Below are 13,707 nucleotides of genomic sequence, written 5' to 3'. Positions count from 1 at the left end.
TGAGTTTTTCGAGCAGAACATTCTTTTACTCTAATTTAAAATAATATATCTGTTATCATGGAGAATTACATATATCGATCTTAGAACAACATGGTAGACTTATGCCTGCTTTCGGCTATGTTTCACAGGAAAGTGCGCGCTGGAAATGGACCCGCAGAGATATAAATTTAATTGCATTTCTTTAAAGATTTGAACTTACCCCAACTGATCATAAAGTTAACAAACATGGTGTATTTATGGAAACTTTCTTATGACAAAAGCAGTGTCCATCTTCTTGCAGCCGGAGACTGCAGAGGAAACGCCGTTTTGAATCGCCAAAGGCAAGATCGTTCGTTTCCTGTTCTCTTGGATTGAAACCATTTGTAAACCTTACCAGAGGTGTGTGATTTTTATTCGATCAAAACGACAATAACCTTATCTTTTCTCAGTTTGAAGGTTTCACATAGAAAATTCTCTTCGTCTTTCTATAAGACATCGTTTTCATTCCTTCTCACGAAATAATATCATAACTTAGACCAGACACCACAACCAACACAACTAAAGCTGTAATTTAATTTTTTACAGTTAAGAACTACGGAGGATGCAAGTTCTTCGTTGCCATTTCTCTTTTTCTTTTATCTAGCATCGCGTCCAAATGATAGACCGGGATATTAAAGGACAAAGTTAATTTGCTTGTTTGTGTCTGTTGGAAACTTTCTTTTAGGTACATGCCATTTCGGTAGGTAAAGGTAAGGTAAATTCACTTCAAGAGCCTTAGTGGCACACGGGGCAGGAGCTTGATTCGGTTTCTGTAGCATGAAGCAACTAGGAGTATTACTACTTCTCCCCTGGATGAGATGCTGGTCCATTGCAGCGTTACCCCAAAGCAGTATGTCTCCGGTATCCATTTATACACCCGGGTGAGGAGAGACAATTTGTAAAAATGTTCCCGCTTAGGGAAGCAACACAGCAATGAAGAAACCAACCAACCAATATCACACATGACTCTGACATTAATTACAGTTGCATGTTAAAAAAGGAAAAATGTTTTCCACTGTCATTTCTAACTTTTCTCGATTTCAAAAAACGAGACGGCGTTCCAATTTGTTTTTCCCTTATAATGAGGCAATTTAAAGTATCTGAAACGTTTCTACGAAGGATAGAAACAATTCTACTTTATTTAATCATGCATGTAAAGAACATCTCAGAGGCTTCTATGTAAGTCAATAATTCGTGAACAAAACGGATTTGTGATTAAATGAGAGTAGGGAAATTTCAGGCGACAATACTAAAATGGCATGAACAACACTTTGTGTGAGCGGCAAACACTGGGTCATCCAGCGCGCATTTTTGTTTCCTCATTTTGTTTTACGCCGTCAACATGTAGCCTAAGGTGGGGTTAATTTTAATATTGACCACCTAACAGAAGTGATAGTTACAATGACAGTGATAATTTTAAGTAGGTATTTATCTGACTTATTTCATGAATAGCGATCCTTTGTTCAAGGGGACAAACGCCGGCTAATTAGTACCGTCACACTTAGGTGAGAAACGGAGAACAATAGAAGCAACCTGATGTGTGCGTTTCTCGCAGTACTGCTAATGTAAATGAGGGATTTATCTGTATAAATCCCTCGTTTCAGTTAGTTTAATATTCATGAAGGATGTAAGTTAAATAAAGGATGTTGAATAACAAAAGAAAATGTGTGATTCATGAAATAACAATTATGATAACCCCGCGTTTTACTTTTATCACAGGTCTATGGAGTAAAAGATGGCTCTCAAAATGGTGATAGTTTCATATTTGCAATGGGCGGAAAATTTTCACAATCACCTCTAGAGTTCCCTAGAGTTATATGATAACCTAGGGAAACAATTGAAAAGTTGCCACAATCTCAACGTTTTTCTTTCCTTATTTTCCTTCAAGCCATCAAAATGTAGCGCAAGGTGGGGTTAATTTTAATATCGACCACTTAGAGGACCCTAGTCAGCCTCCGCCATTTTCGATGCCATCGAAATTATTGATATTGTTTGGTGAAGCGAAATCTTATTGCTCAACTGTAAGTTGTGTTCCTGAAAGTATGTTTCATTATCTTTAGTAGTTTCACAGTGATTTCGTTCATTTCTACATGCTCCGAATAAAATATAATAGCCAAACTCTCGCATATAAACAAAAACAAAGGTGTGGCTGACTAGGGCCCTTTAAAGAAAGTTAATTTTCACAATTATGATAACCCCGTGTTTTTCTTCCATACCAGATTTACTGAGTAAAAGATGGCTCTCAAGTTGGTGATGGTTCTTGAACAATCTGCATTTGCAATAGGCGGAAAATTGTCACAAGAACCACGTACAGTAAAATTTTAAAAATTGTCACAACCATCACCTATTTGGTACCCACATAACGGTGAGTTAAGTTCCTTAATTTTTTGCCATAGCCAGTTTCGATTTCTGTGGCTGTTATTATCATTGCCATTGCTATTGTCATTGTAATTAAAATTTAGTACCAAATATAAAAAATAAATATATATAGTTTTGAAACTCTTTAATATGAAATAGTTGTTTTCAGGAATGGTTTGTTTTATTTGTTTTTCTCTTGATATGATATGATATTCATTTAATTATTATTTATTTATTTATTTATTTATTTATTTATTTATTTATTCCTTTATTGTTTTTGGAAGGATTTGGAGAAACACTTCCTAAAAGTACCTCATATGTTCCGATGGAAGTCTCTCTCCCAATCGTAGCGCGATCCACTTATCAAAAGGCCTATCCGGGAAATTTTAGCGCCTGCTCCATGATCTGCGCTGGCTATGCTAATGGCGGTAAAGACTTCTGCTCGGGGGATTTAGGAACACCAACGCGCTTAGCTCTTTGAAACTGAACACTGTGTTTTTGTTGACATTACAGTGATGGCGCTTGAAGAGAAGTTTAGAACTGAGATGAGGTAGTTTGCTGTGCGTGTAAATTTCTTCGATGATGTAGTCAATGGTGTCGTCAAGAGTAGCCTCCCACGCAGACGTTCTTAGGGGTTCGTCATGCGTTCCTGGGCAAGAACGCGTGACGAACCCCTAAGAACGTCTGCGTGGGAGGCTACGTCAAGAGGTACTTTAGTGAAAAGTGAGGAAACGTATTACTGGTGCCCTCCACAGAGCTAAGCGCATCTCTTCCAATTTTGATAGCGACATCAAAACACTGGAAGCAACCTTTCTAAATTCGGGATACCCCAAGCGTTTTATTTCTCAAACAGTGAACAGTTTTCTACAAGATCCACCCAGAGATGACAATCTTCTCCCGAGTTTTCTCTTTGAAGAACGTAAGAAGATTTTTATCAAGCTTCCATTACTGCCAATGAAATGAAAAACTTAGTAAGACTTTTATTTCTAAGCTGAACAATTTCACGGGTTTCAAACACATTTTCATCGTCCACTGGCAAACAAGACAAATCAAAGTCTTTTCAACCTTCAGGACAAAAACACTCACAGATCACATGTGGTCTACAAAGGCGACTGTTCCTGCGGTGTTGATTACATCGAGGAAACCAGGAGAAATGTGGAGGTGCAAATCGATGAACATTGGAACCCCTCTAATGACTCTGTACCTGCCCGTCACCTACGCGAGAATCTGACCCATTCTTTTAGTTGGTGAATACTTTGTACTGCCCAATCTTTTCACAAGCGCAGAATCATTGAAGGCTTACTGATCCAACAATGGAGCCCCAGTCTGAACAAACAAGTCCATTCTTACGTAGCGAAACTGTTCCCATCGGGAATCACCTAAAGCATATAAAATATGCAGGTAGCGGACGGTCTTTTTACCCTGAGGATGACTTGATTAGTCGAAAACGTTTGGTTTTTGATATCTTTTTAACTTTTTAGCCTTGTAAATAGTATTGTAAATCTCAAGCGATTATCATGGGAAGTGGGTAGGTGGGAGGAGTGAAGGAACAAAAAACTATATTTGTAAAAAAAATCGTAATTTCTCTACTAAGTTGATAGTAAAGAAAATATTTCCATCTGGAAAATAAATTCGAATTTTTGTGAAAATAAATCCAGTAAATAAAATGGGAATTTTTATGCCAAATAACTTACCCTGTAATACTTCAAAACAATTATTCCAGTAAAACTTTATTGTAATAACGAAAAGTCTGGGTTATACGGTTATTCCAAAGGAGAGGTTAAATCATACTTGGTTTAGTTATTACCATAAGGTTGCATGTGTAACTGGTTTAGCAAAGAGCTGGCCGCTTTTTATATACCACGATTGTATTTTCATTGTGTATTTTCAAACTGTCTTTCATTTAGATTGTAATTCTAGCATGTAACTTGTAGGGTAAGTAATCTAGTTATTTGTATGTTTAAAGCGGTATGTATTGAATTGAAAGTAGAGTATTGTATTGTTAGAAGTGTAAGTAACCAGTAAGCATTGTATGGAAGATAGATAAAATACTGTATTGTCTAGTGGTGTATTTAGCCCTGATTATGGCTCCTGTTTACAGTTTAAAAGATTTTGTCCCCGGAGGGTACTAATGTTTGTATTAGGGTTCCTGTGGGTCTTCAGCAAAAGAGAACTCACCCGGATTTAATATTACCGTCTGACCCTCTCGTTATTCTCCCCCTCCCCCCCCCCCCCCCCCCTCTTCTTCAAGAACACCTGCCGGTACACTATGCAACTCAGTTTCATAAGCTGATTTTTAAACTAAGATATATGTACGGTTTATAATCGCTCTCCAGTTCCAGGTTGCACTCAAGTTATTTCTGAGTGACCCTTCCTACAATCTTAGATCAAAAGAAAAATTAAGGCCACCCCCCTTCCCTCCCTCCCATTTCGATGATGGAAAAATGGTGCGTTTGCTTTGCACATGAATTCATGATTTTGGGGGAAGGGGGGTTATTTCTTATTTTATTCTGTCCAAGATTGTAGCATGCGATATTTTTCAGAATTCATCTTTTACTATTCTAAAAATTCAACATTCTGTGGGTTTCTAGTGATCACTTTTCATTCCGCCAGCAGTCAGAAGGGAACTAAATTTAGCTCAATAAGCTTTAGCTTGTTTAATGGACATCATTGATTATTAACAGAGGATCGTTACGCTAAATCGGTTCTATTCCTTTAGGCATGAACTTTGCGCTCATTTACTCGTTTTTAGTTAAGGGATTCCCCGGATGCCCTCAGATGACGTAACACAATGACAACAGCTTCCGCTTTTCTACGAAAAACTATTTTTATTACATACTTCCAAACATCAGTAACACGTGATGCTTGATCCCTACTCACTATCCACCATAAGAATTTTTCACCAGAACAACAGTTAAATTATTGCTTTCCCTTCATTCACTCGATGATTACATGTATAGCGGTTATTATATTAAAATCGGGCCAAAAATCATTGACGTTTTCTCAAATAGACAGCGTGACCGGGTCGTAATCCCATCGTCATCTAAACATTGCCGATTCCTAGAAACCATGTTGACCTTTCCGAGAATTAATTTATAACAGACAATACAGTTTCTTTGTGTAAATTATCCGTCAATTATGACATTACATCTGTTTCACTTCAAGAATTCTCCAATTACAAAGTGTGTGTTCGTACTAAGTGGATTAATATTAGAGAAAACAGAAATATTAAGAAGTGTGCGATGTGTCCGTATTAACTGGAAGGTCAAATCCTGCTTCACTCATGTTGTTCTAACTTTACAGTCTGTGGATGAAATGCTGAATTGTGTCAGTTCAGATGTTATTGAACACAAGTGTAGCTGCTGGAATAAGACTGTTCCAGAAATTCTTTGTACTGTATTTGGGTACAGATAGCGAGGAATCTTAAACACCATACTACATGGCAGGTCGTCATAGGAGGTGGGGGGGGGGGGGGTAGGGGAGAAAGGGTAGGGGTGAAGGAACAACACATACAACAAATTGTAAAAAAATTCATAATAATAATTATTATGAATTTTTATTTATTTTCCAAATGAATTATTAATTTTCTTTGCGATAAACTTCATAGACAATTATTGTCTATGAAGTTTATCGCAAAGAAAATTAATAATTCATTTGGAAAATAAATTCGAATTTATGTGTTTGAAAATAAGACCAGGAATTAAAATGGGATTTTTTATGCTAAATGACTGACACAGTATTACTTAGAACTAATAATCCAATATGACTTTATTGAAATAGGGAATACACTTCAATTTACAAACTTGTGTGAGTTGCTAAATAACCTGACTACAGTAGGTTTGGGAGAACTTGAATGTTTATGTCAACCCCAACAAACACTTTACAGCTTCCAAAACTCTCTTGAGTGCTGACATGATCTCTTCTTAGTGTTAACACAAGGCCAATTATATCAGCGTACAAATACACAGTGATTACACAAGATTATAAACTAATTAATACACTTCAATAAAAGTTAATGTTTCTGACCGGTGGTTGAACTACATTAATTTAAGACTGATTTTTGTTTTAACAGAAATGAGAAAATTCTTTCCAGTTCTTAAGAAAGCCAAATAAACGATTCTCTTAATACTACAAACTGTATTACAAGCACCGGTCACTAGTGATAACTGTATTAAGTAAGTACATTTTTGTAGAGAATAAAAATAAGAAAATAACAGTCCACAATATGTAAATTATATATCAACTGCATGTACATGTATCTAAAATGAAATCATAAACACCCCAGGCCTGCAGCCCCTCCCCCCCACCACCAATTTTTAAAAGTTAAAAAACAATGTGCCAAAAAATTTAAAATCAGTCAATCAGTCTTGAATTCTGATGCTGCAAGTGACTTTTCACAACCTTTAATAATCTGTTTACTATCCATCAGTTTTCTTCGCTAACAGTTTGTTTTTATGTACAACAGCAGCATTAAGGCACTCCAGCCTTGTGAATCAGAAATAAGAACCAAAATGGATCCAAATCAACCAATCTCAGGCCATAAAAGCTGTTGAAATGAACTACTTGTTTCCTAAGACGTCCACTAATTGGTACCAATATCAACGCCCTTAGTTTAATTTATAACAATTAAGTGTTCACACGTGTTTGAAAGCCACACAAATATGTCCTCTCAAGAGCCACAGAAAAAGAAAGTCTACTGCACGGGGATTCTTACTGCTCAATTCCAAATTTAAAAGTAGAAAGAACAATTTGTCGTTGTTTGTTTAGGTCTTCCTTCAAAGTGGTGAAATTACTTAGGAAATTTCATGTGGTAATCAGTGTAATAAAAAATGTTAAAGAAATGTGCCAAAAAGTGTGATGCAGGTGCAAAGTTACATATGCATTCTCCCATTTCAATGGCGATGAACAAAGACAAATCAACAAGCGTAAATCCTCAACATTAAACAAAGGGGGAGGGAGAGATTATGTTAATGAGCGACTTGTGGGAAAGATGTTGATGTTATTGAAGCAAAGAAAAATATATGAAAAAAATTTCCAAAACAGTCAAGTGTCGCTAATGTCTTATTGGCCAGGATAATAGTTGCATGTGGAGCTGTCAATCTAGTCCTAGGACACTTAATCAATACTTATAATATTATTGTAAGAAGATTATAATTTTGACAATACTTGAAATTACTGCAGTTAGTAAGCAAAATAATTGATCAGTTGCCATGAAAATAGTTTGCCAAAAATAGAACCATTAATTATCAGGAGATAACTTAACCTGAGTATCAGGCCTTCCTAAGAGGAGGGGGGAGTGGAGAGGGAGGGTAGGGGAAGAAGGAGAGGAGGAGAGGAAGCTGTTTCTTCCCTTTTTGCCTTCCTCTCTTTCCCCCTCCCACCCCCCTCTGTCCCCCCCCTAAAAGTCTGATACTCAGGCTATACATAATGTAAAGAAAAAATTGCTTAAAAATGAGAAATTCCAGTATCCTTTGCCATATAACAGGTAAGAAAACATTAGCGGCTAATAAAACGTTCTGCTCCTTGATTCATTATTTTCAAGGCTCAACTTTCACTTATCATACTCGTAAGCAGATGAAAATCAATTATAATAATGTTTTAAGTAAGGAAAAGACTTGATCAGTTGCCATGAAAATAGTTTGTCAACAATATAATAATTTATCAGGAGAGGAAAACTAAAATAAAAATAGCTTAAAAAGGTGAGAAATTGTGGCATCCTTTGCCATATGACTGGTAAAAAACATAAGCAGCTTATTACAGTGCAACAAACTCAACTGGGACCACCCGACGTTGATCAGCCAATCACAAGTCACATTGACAACAAAGGAGTCTGGCTTTGGTAGTTTGTAAGCCAATCAAAAACGAGAACATTTCTTTAAATTTCAAACTGTACATTTTTCGGTGGCTCCGGTTGAGTTTGTTGCACTGTAAAAGTTGTGCTCCTTGATTCATTATTTTCAAGGTTCTTCAATGTGTTTAAAATAACAGCAACATACTGCATCTATAGCAGCGAAAAACTATTTTTATAAAAACCTTTTGAACGTCTACAACATAGACCAGGTAAAGGTAAAATAAAAAGGTTGTAACTAAACCTTCTTATATGAGATGAATAACTGGATTACACTAAGCGTCAAGGTGACTCGGGGAGCATTCTTTTGGGACTATTCTGTAATAGGAATACAAGGATTAGGCAGAACTGCATTCTTTGCAGAAATAAAATTCTGTCTATAAAATTTCTGTTATTCCTGAACCACAATAAGAATGACCAGAATTGTCCTAAAAGAATACACCCGGGTGGGGGGGGGGGGGGGGTACTCCCAAAAAAAATGGATAGGGGTGTGCGGCCCGCTTCCCAAAACCCTTACCCTATTTATGACCAAAATCTGTGATTTTGCCTACCCTATTTATGACCTGACCAAAAATTTGATACCTTATTTATGACCTGATAGTGTCTTGTCAACTTCAGTTCAAAAAAAAAAAACGAATTCAAGACTAGAGTGCAAAAATTGGTACCCTATTTATTACCAAGAGGGCGGCAAAATGGCTAAAATCGATACCCTATTTATGACCAAAGCGACTGAAAAACCATACCCTTTGGCGCCGCACATACCTATATAGCCCATATAAGGGAGTACCCCGTATCAAGAAAAGCTGATCAAATTCAAAGACAATGCTCTTTGTTTAGTGTCGCAAATACGGCCATAAAAGGAGATTTTGAAACAATAGCTTTAGCGCCAAACAAAGGCCTATTAATTCAGGAGGGAAATTCAAACTCGCTGTTATTACAATAGCGAAATTCACGAGGGAAATTCAAAAATAGCCGAAGACTGCACGAGTTCGAAATTTGCATATTTGGCGAAAGCGTCGCGTCGCGAGTGAAAGCGTGATGGTTTTAAAACTAACTCTTTAAGAGCCGCGCCAGCAACCGATGCTTTTGTTTTAAAATGACAACGACCACATTGATCCTTTTCAATCAAGCGTTCTAATCAGACGATTTTTCCAATCCAAAGCGCAAGTTTTCATACATAAACGAAGCCTTTTCTTTTCTTTTTTTATTACGAGTAAGGCAAGTTAGTTTTGAAATTCACAACTCTTGACCAGGTGAAACCATCGATAAAAGCTTCACTGTTTTGCAGCGTTGTGCTGCGCGCTATTATCAAGTGATCCAAAATCGTATAAAAGAACTTAGCATTTCCAGGTTTCTTGCTTGGGGTCAATAACAATAATAGTAAACCTCCCGCAACTTTCCAAACCCCTCTTCCCTAGTGCCGCTAATTTGACACGCCGACAATTTTGTGACGATTTGAAATTCATCTTCGCCGAGTCTCGGAGCAATTCCCTGAGCGCAATAAGCAACAAAAGGCTTTTGTTTGGACTTGTGAAGACGAATTTGACTCACTACAATGGACCATTTCTTGATACGCCACCCCCCCCCCCAGGGGAATACACCCTCAATATTAAAACCTAACTCTTTATGCTATTTGAAAACTTGTACATTTTCGTAAGTTTTCTTCATTACATATGATATTGAATTATACATTTCAAGCTAGAAGAACAAAAAAGAAAAAACAAAAGTAAACATCAGTGAACGTAGTCACTGTTACAGTCGATAGCTAAGCAGTAATAAATGTCTTTAGAGTCACTTGATAATCCTGAATTGTCGCGAAGAGAAATGACTTAATTGTTGTCATGAAACTTCTTTCGTTTTACTTTTCACTAAAAGAATGTTGGTTTGTGTTTCATGATCACTAACTCTAGAGAACAATTACCTTGCCATTATCGGAAAAATCACTAACAACCACAGCAATGTGACCCTCCATGCTCACTGTAATCCCGGTTGTATATAAATTCTTGTTTTCAGTTAATACTATTCTCCTCACGGACTCACCATCTTTAGTGTATATTGCCACACACGGGTGCTCTGTTGCTCGTTCCCGTCCAGCGACGACTACAAATTCCCTAGATGGATGACATGAAATGCGACAGTAGTCATCTTCTTTGGTGTTAATGTTGAATTTACGCTGCTGCTCATCATCCTCGGTGAATATGAACACGCAGGAATCATACCTGTCCAGTATCATGACCTGACCATCAGGACTAGCAGTGATATCCAATGCATACGTCAGTATCCCTTCTCCAATGCTGCGTACATATCTCCCCTCATGCTCGTACACATCCACAGTCTCACCAACTGTCAGTACCAGCACTTTGTTATTGGTGACTGCCAGTCTGCCCCAGCGCCCTCTCCTCACAGGAAACTTGTGTAGCAGGTCAGCGGTATGACTGAATACGTAAACTTCCGGCTCAGCCCCAAGCTCCAGCTCGACCAGTACATAGATGTTGCTGTTCACATCAGTGGCGACATCACAAACACATAAGTCCTTCTAAGTGTCATTACTTTTAAGGTGAAATTGGAGAACAAACTTTCCACTGCTGTCAAACACTTTCACACTTTCATCCGAAAAGTCTGCTATAATAAAATGTCCATCTGCGTTTGTAGCGATACCGATAGGATGCTGCAGCTTATGCTTCTCTTCACCCTCCTCACCAAATGACCATGCTAAACAGCAGTGCTCCATGCCAACTTTGCGCAATACTTTTGCAACTCTGTCGTCACGCAGAGGGTCAATTATGTCTTCTCCAGTATCAACGGGGGGACAGTTCAAGATATCTCCATTTTTGCCGGCCGCTTGTGTGGCATCGTAGATTGCGCGATTTACCTGACAGACAGCGGAAATTATTTCTCTTCGTTCATCTTTACCAAACCGACCCTTCATATTTAGCAGGCCTTTCTCGAGCTCCACTTTAAAGTTGTTCTGAACATCAGGCAAAGAGTTGAGTTTCTGAAGGCATTGTTCGCACTCTGGTAGTGCATTTTTCAAAGCACTCTTGACAGATAAGGATGACAAGTCGGCAGAAATTCCCACAGTCTCCACAGCTGACTCTAACATTGTCGCCATGACGCGATATCGGATAGCTTTGATGCGGTCCAACGTACTCAGAGCTTCATTGTTGAAGGCATGGGTTGCTACTTCTCGAGCCATTTCAAATCGCTTTTTCGCATGAGAAAGCGCCCTTTTCGTTTCTTCGTTGAGGTCGGTCAGTTCCATTTTGCCCATTTCTGTAGCGAGAGCCACTGTGTTCACCATGGGTGTGGGTGAAACCGAGCTAACTGCATCAAGCTTTTCTTCATTGCCCCTTTCTCCTTCCCCTGTCATTGCTGCATCAGCATCTGCGTCCATTGCTTGATACAGATACCTAACGCCTGCTTCAAAAGCATCTATGGCTGCCAGAAGATCCTTTCTTGCCAATCCATCCAACTTAGACTTGATACCGTCGATTTCACGTTGAATCAAGTCTCGGAGTCTTTTATCCGTCACATCACCCTCTTTTAACTTTTCGGCTGCCTTATCCCTGGCTTTATTCACGAGTAAGCCGAAAGTAGCTTTGAACGCGGCTGTTATTATCGCCGACATGACTACTAACAGAGAACGTTCACCCTGCTGTATTTTATGAAATAAATTTGAGAGCTGATTACTAGCACGGAGCTGTTTATTAAACACGGAAAAAATTCCACAAATCGCTGCCCTCGTATGAGACTTCAAAACAACGTCATAGGTCATTACTTCACAAAAGACCCTAAGTTGACGCAAGGTTTATTTTCACCGCATTCATGTTTCGATGAACAAATTGAATGAGAGCGGAGACTTTGACTCCAGCACCAAAACAATGGCTGTCAAAATTGTGATTTATTGGCCTCTCTGTCTTCAAGCAGAGCTCATTATGAATCGTACTTTAATAGCTTTGCTTTTTTGAATGAACTGTTTCATCCGTTAGAAATATTATGTGCGAGGTTTTAATAATCTAGCGAACAGACATTTAAAAACCCTCTTACAATCATATAAGGGAAGCGGAACCTACGTTAATTGTTGTTACAATTTTTACTTAAGGGGAGAGGTATATGCTTAAAAGTAGCATCAAGATATTTAAAGGTACAAATGAATGATTAAGATATTTACCGAGTTGTGGAAGTTTCCCTCTAGTTCCTGTTTTGATAACTGTTTTAAGTGCTGTATTCAGCTTTTATTCATTTGTTTTTTGCGCTTTTTGTGTGAACGGGCTGGCAGTCATTACAAGTCAGGGACCCTCAAGGAAAGACTCCACGGCGCCATTTAATTAATGAACAAACCTTTGAAACTTATTGTATTAAACAATTCAAACAGTTCAGATTCAAAATTAATCACATCATAAAGTTGAACTACATAACGCTGACTCATACTGACTAAAGTCGTTTGTGTATGGATTTAACGCTGGGTGGGGTGGGGGGGGGGGGGGAGCTACTCAGGTGCTCAATATAGTTTCATGCGGGGAGGCTACTGCCGAAGGTTTATCCCCTCGATCAGATTAATACCCTTTCATAGAGCAACCTGTGCCGAAATAGAAACCCTTTCACATACATAAAACCACAATTTGTTCTCTCTTTTTTACACCTCATAGGTAAGCCATACACAGAAAAATACCCCCTTCGTTATTGCACAGGAAGGGCAAACTCTCTGCTTTACAACCTGTGTTAGGAAGTTCTGGTCTTTTTTTTGGCACGTTTGTAATACTTAGAATAAAATTGCTACCCCTCAAGACTAACGGTCTACGTTGCGATCATATAAAATGCTAATTTTTTTTATTATTATTTTTTTATTTTTTTACAAGTTACAGATACTACGTGGGCGAAATAGGCTTCCCTTTTAGGCGTGCCTCTCCCTAAAGCCCACAATACGGGAGTGCTCCAACCTTCTCCCCCCCCCCCCCCCCTCCACTCGGGTTTTCTACACGATAAATCAGCAGATAATTTTTAATTTTGAATTCGCTTAACTGAGGTTTTTCCAACTCGAGAGCAAAGCTCCTTACTGAACGGTAAAGAAACTGACACAAGCAAACATAGAAACCATTTTAGCTTTTAATTACCACTGACGAGTTTGTGTCTCTCTATAGAGAACTGTTTAGCTTCTTTGCTTCATAAAAAAACAAATTACGCCAACGCATTATTAAAAATCCATTAGTGACCCAACATGTAAAAGTCTCCTGACCCGTAACAAAGTATTGCATCCAACTGATGAATTGTGTCTGTCCGTCTTCTATCTGCTAATTATCATTCTAGGTTATATTTTTGTTAGACGTCTTCATAAAGAACAGCTATGTAACGTTTTAAAGCATCTTGTCGTCCGGACGGCCATGTGCAACATCGTGTCCGGCCGGGTACGGCTGGACTCAACTTTCCAACACGCAACATTGCGCTTAACACGACTAAATAGAATTGGAGGTTAAAGCGCTCTG

General features: G+C 38.3%; 1 protein-coding gene, 1 long non-coding RNA gene and 1 pseudogene across 5 annotated transcripts in view; 1 reads left to right on the top strand and 2 right to left on the bottom strand.

Moving 5' to 3' along the window:
* Positions 1–13,707, bottom strand: part of LOC146452367 (uncharacterized) — a 176,731-nt pseudogene that overhangs the window by 73,640 nt on the left and 89,384 nt on the right. Inside the window, exon 2 of the transcript XR_014859771.1 lies at positions 9,841–12,293. The product of XR_014859771.1 is annotated as an uncharacterized LOC146452367 (transcript). The remainder of the gene's footprint in view (positions 1–9,840; positions 12,294–13,707) is intronic.
* Positions 1–13,707, bottom strand: part of LOC146452369 (uncharacterized) — a 160,228-nt gene that overhangs the window by 73,640 nt on the left and 72,881 nt on the right. The window lies entirely within an intron of this gene.
* Positions 2,198–4,441, top strand: LOC146452377 (uncharacterized). Of its 2 annotated transcripts, none has more exons than XR_014859779.1 (3): positions 2,198–2,383; positions 2,890–2,970; positions 3,072–4,441. It is a non-coding gene; the product is annotated as an uncharacterized LOC146452377 (long non-coding RNA). The 2 variants fall into 2 exon arrangements; XR_014859780.1 differs by having other exon boundaries at positions 2,661–2,970.

Source organism: Pavona decussata, unplaced genomic scaffold, assembly GCF_977016875.1.
Source record: "Pavona decussata unplaced genomic scaffold, jaPavDecu1.1 SCAFFOLD_371, whole genome shotgun sequence".
Lineage (NCBI taxonomy): Eukaryota > Metazoa > Cnidaria > Anthozoa > Scleractinia > Agariciidae > Pavona > Pavona decussata.
This window is presented reverse-complemented; position numbering and strand designations above follow the sequence as displayed.